Source organism: Anser brachyrhynchus, assembly GCF_964034855.1.
Source record: "Anser brachyrhynchus genome assembly, chromosome: 4".
NCBI classification, from domain to species: Eukaryota; Metazoa; Chordata; class Aves; order Anseriformes; family Anatidae; genus Anser; species Anser brachyrhynchus.
Window position 1 is genome coordinate 66,620,155 of NC_137698.1, and position 4,948 is coordinate 66,625,102.

At 48.1% G+C, this 4,948-nt stretch overlaps 1 protein-coding gene across 1 annotated transcript in view; it reads right to left on the minus strand.

Moving 5' to 3' along the window:
- The window catches only part of JAKMIP1 (janus kinase and microtubule interacting protein 1), a 153,321-nt gene extending 149,544 nt beyond the window's left edge, over positions 1–3,777 (minus strand). The window contains exon 1 of the mRNA XM_080588974.1: positions 3,596–3,777. The gene's annotated coding sequence lies outside the window, so the exon portion shown is untranslated. The remainder of the gene's footprint in view (positions 1–3,595) is intronic.
- Between the last annotated feature and the right edge of the window lie 1,171 nt (positions 3,778–4,948).

Below are 4,948 nucleotides of genomic sequence, written 5' to 3' on the forward strand. Positions count from 1 at the left end.
GACATATAATTTCCCATTGTGAACAGTTAACAAGATACTTTGTGACTCCAAATTTTTGTGCCTGAAAGACATCAAAACCAAAACAGGGAATGCAACCTTTCACACTGTTCCTCATTACATCAAGCACCTTTTCCACTCCTCATCTAATTTATGACAACAGCCGTAGGTGGGAGATTCCCAGATACATTTGGCTCTTCGTTTGCATTTATGCATTTGTTTGAAAGTACATATGGTAAAGAAAGAATGAATCAAATTCAAGAAAAACTGTGGAAAGATGCCAAGTCTTTGAGCCTGGAATTGGGTTGAGGGAAAATGGGGGAGAACTCATTTATCACAGCACACTGAATTAGTTTCTCTTAAGCTGCCATTCCTATGAGATGAATGGAGCTAAGAGATGGAATATTGCAAGTAAGGAATCAACCAACTTAAAGCTTTAAAGATCACAGTTCCATTTTGCACTGTTGACAATGAATCTGTACCATTTTTATTGCAATACTGAAGGTGATCTATTACTGAAGTTAGGGAGAGTAACACTTTATATTTTAAAAAAAATCTTAGCAAAAGTTAAAAAGAAATTGGTTACAAAGTTCGCATATATGAGGAAGCCTTCCCAAGGTGGGAAGAAAAATAAGCACTTTTTTAGACCTTGAATTGTCCAGAATATTTTATCATAACATCTGAATAACCTATAAAACAATGACTATGAAATTGGTTTTCCTGAATAATGCAGAATAACATTGCAATAAGTACCATAAATCAGCAACTGTTCTAAATATGCAACTTTTTATTTTTAAATTAAAAACAAAGACTTGGAATATGCTTCTGTGTATCAGTGCACAAAGCTGCAATTAAGGCTGCATATTGTCTTTTCGAAATGAAGCAGAATGGAGTTAATGAAAGTTGAGAGAAAAAAAAAGAATCAGGAGGATTACAGATGAGAACACGAGGAAGAATGTAATGGTTTTTGTTTCCTGGATGGCAGAGCAATTGTAGTCCAAAGTTAATATATGAATAGATAAATTGAGACTGATCGGTAGCCCAGCAGTAATCAGTGGTATGCGTCCATATATCCTCTTGGAAGGTGGCAGCATGCAGCCTTGCTTCTTGACAGAGGCAATCCAACCACACCGACTGCATTGTGTGCTGTTCCTCACACATATTTACACCAGCTGGCCTTACACTGTCCAGAAATGTGGCCCATTTATTACGTCAACATACTTGCTAATTCTATATCCCCTATTTTTCTATCATATTCTAATCAAAATATTCAACAGAAAGAAAAAAAAATAAAACTATACATGAAAATAACTATTAACATTTAAATGCTGAGAAATAATATTTAAAAGCAGAAACCAACAGCACAGCTGGGGTAAACTGCAAGAAATATGGTGCTGGAGGGAAACTGGAATGCACATTAGCAGAGACACAAAAATACTAATGAAAACAAATAGGGACTTGAATGAGATGGACTTCTAAGAGAAAAAGCATAATGATAAATATTGGGTCTATCACTGTGTAGTAGAGATTAACTTTTTAACAAAGCACATCTCTTCCAATTCAAGCCTCATTTTTAGCTCTGGTTCAAACCATGGCCTCTTAAGGATATTTCCAACTCTTACGTTCCCATAACAACTGTCTAAGACACTCAAGGAACATACATTTAAGTGAAGAATGAACATCATTCAGAGCATTTCAAAGAAGAAGGGGAAAAAATGCTTTATGTGCATGCAGGAGAACTTAAAGATGATCTCTACAAACCTCTACACCAATGAACTCCCACAGTACTAGTACCTCAGCGTCTCAGGCTGAAGCCCCAGGGGGTGGCCTCCCTCTCAAACCTGTGGGGCACCGCTCCAAACACCTGCTCCCTCCATCCATAAGCAGAACCACCTCTTCTAGCAGATCCTACATTCTTGGCCCTCCTGTTTAAAACTCCAGCGTATGAATTGACTTCACATTAACATCCTCAACACCTCCACCAATCCAAAACAAGCACCCAAACCCCAGAAAGACGCCGCTCTCCCTCAGGTGCAAGAAACAAAGTCATCCCAATGGAATGAGAAATATAAACAACAGGGAACAGAAATTGAAAGCAAATTTATAAACCCTAGAGAATACCACAGCTCCTCTATTACAGTAACTGATTTTAGCGTTATTAATAGTAAGCATGCATATTTTCAATGCAGAACAAAAGCACCATCTCAAACAAAAATTAAGCAGAATTTAAAACTCTTTATAAAACCTTCCTGCCTAAATGCACCATGAATTAGTGTCTCTTACAATCAGAAAACATTTATTTTAAGCAGGCTTTAGAAAACCTACACAAAGCGTATTCACCCCTAGCTATATAAAACCTGAAACAGGAACAGGCATCTCACAGAGATAAAACACGTAAGACCCTAATAAGCATTACAGAATCCCATTCCTGCATAAATGCATACGCGCATCACGCTTACTGTCAGTGAAACCAACCGAGGAAGAAAAGACATTACTGTGTATACATGATAGGTCCTAAGTATATGGCAGGGATCTTAGGGAGCAAAAGGAATCTGGAAATGAAATGGGACTCATTTTCTTCCTCCTTATGAAATTTGCTAGGATTTCCTTCTAATAATTCCATGAACTCAGAATATATATATATATATAATATCAAATGTGTTTAAATTAACATCATTCCTTAGAATTTGTTGTTTATTTATAGGCAGCACGGTACATTTAAGGCATCAGTCAGGCTAGTAATATATGACTTCTAATCTGTAAAAACCTAACAAAAATTGTTCCTAATTGCTTGTGAAAGCTGTGCCTGCTCCATCCCCTCTTTAAATAGAGATCCGGCAGATCTGCAGTGACCCACGGGCCTACCGGCTGCCTTAAGGGCTGAGATGAGGAACTTTCCCCCAAACCTCAGCTATTCCCCATGACAAACCAATCCTAAGGGGCAGCTGACAAACCCAAATCACCCCGTATCTCGATATTCCTCTCATCCAGCCCCCCCGAGCGATCCGTTCTGTGGTGTTGCCATAGAAAATGGCAAGGAAGCCTCCAATTAGAGAAGAGGTCACACTTAAGCAGGGATATTATGTAAATAACAGCCTGCCAGCACCCGTCACGGAAAAAAATCAAATCAAATAAAGGCCTCATCTTGCGAGTCTTCCGAGGGCAGGCCTGGGATTTGCTCCTGGGATCCCCAGGGAGCAGGGCTGGGCTGACAGGAGCCGGGCTGGGCCCCAGGTAGGGCGGGCAGGAGGGCGGCGGGGCGCCGGGCATGGCTGTGCGCCCCTCCCGACCCGGGGGGGCACGGAGGTGGGTAGGGACACGGGGACGACCCCTCGGGGGGGGGTCCGGGGCGGCTCTGGGGCTCTCCCTTCCCGCAGCAGCCGCGCCCCAGCTCGCCGCCCCGGGACAGGCGGCGCCCAGCCCCGCCGAGGACCGGCCGCCCTGCCCGGTTGAGCGGCACCGAGGGGCGAGCGGAGACCGGGCACGGCCTCGCCCAGCCGCGGGCCGACACTTTTATCCCCTCGCACGGTCAAAGTCCCCGAGCACGGCAGCATCCTGCCTGCCTCCCCCGCTCATCCCTCCCGCCGCCGCTACTCACCCACGCCGCAGCCGGCAACGGCGGCAGCGCCCCGCCGGCTCCCCGAGCCCCCTTGTCCCCTCTTCGCCCCCTCAGGGACCCTCCTGGACCCGCAGCGCTGCGGGCGGAGCCGCCGGAGCGAGCGGCGGCTGCACCTCGGATGCCGGCTCCGGTCCCCACCCCGGGCTCCCTCCCCGGCTGTCACCGGCGGCCCGCCCTCGGGAGGCGGCGGCCCCGAGCCGAGCTCGCCAGTGGCGCCGGGCCCTGCCGCTCCCCGCAGCCCCGCCTCGGGCGGGCGGAGAGCCCCGCCGCCGCCACACCGGGGAGCGGTGGTGGTCGTGGTGGTGGTGGCGGTGAGGGGTGGCGGTGGTGGCGGCTGAGGGGCGCGGTGATGGCGCTGAGGGGAGCGGGGCGGCGGCTAGGGGGTGCGGTGGTGGCGCTGAGGGGAGCGGGGCGGCTCTCGGTGGGTAAGGAGGGGACAGCGGACACGAGGCGGCCGCTCCGCGGGTCCTGGTGGTTTTTAGTCCCAGCTCTTTGGGCAGCGTTTGCCGGGTCCCCCCAGCAACCTACCCCCACTGCCCGAAGCGCGATGTGCCCCCCGAAACATGCCCAGCCTGAGGGGAGCGGTGCGGCCGAAGCTGTGCCAGTCCGGCTGGGCCCCCTTTTGGGACCCTTCTTCTTGGCTCGCCACCCGAGTACAGGTGGGCCCCAACCCTCCAAGAGTACAGTGCTGAAAAGGATTTATCGAATTAATTTTTTTATGTTAGGCGCTATCGTTGCACAGAAGAATTAGAGCTGTCAGATTAACTCAACCGCTAGCGCGTGCTATCCACGCCAGACGGCTGTAAATCCTAATGCCGTTTAAAACCTCATTATTTTGTTAGAATGGAAGAGAATATGTGCTTGAGGCTCGCAGGCCCAGGCTTCGTTTCCAACCAGGCTGCCTCTTCGGCGCTGTCGTACCTTGGCTTCGAACACACCCGAGCTGAAGCGCTGCTTGTGAGTACGTGTGTGATGGGCCAGGTTCGGTGGCTGGCCAAGTCCACGCAGCAGAAATGTGCTTCGGTTAGTAAAATACCAAGATCTCAGCAGGTGGGGACTGTCCCGACAATTAGTTCAATGTTACATTGATGGCTAATGTAGCGTTTGTATACAGACCCAGCCTCAAGGAGAAAATAAGCTGTGTTACCAGTGTATTGGTTTTTTTTCTTCACTTTGTTGCAGCTGGGGTTCAAGATCCATACTTAGTTTCACAACACGAGATGGGTATGGGAAAATAGCTAGATGGATTTGAAAGAGGAACCACAGACACAAGGAAATTGCATCCATCTTGAAACATACTCAGAGAGGTAGGTTGAGGCAATTCATCGGAAA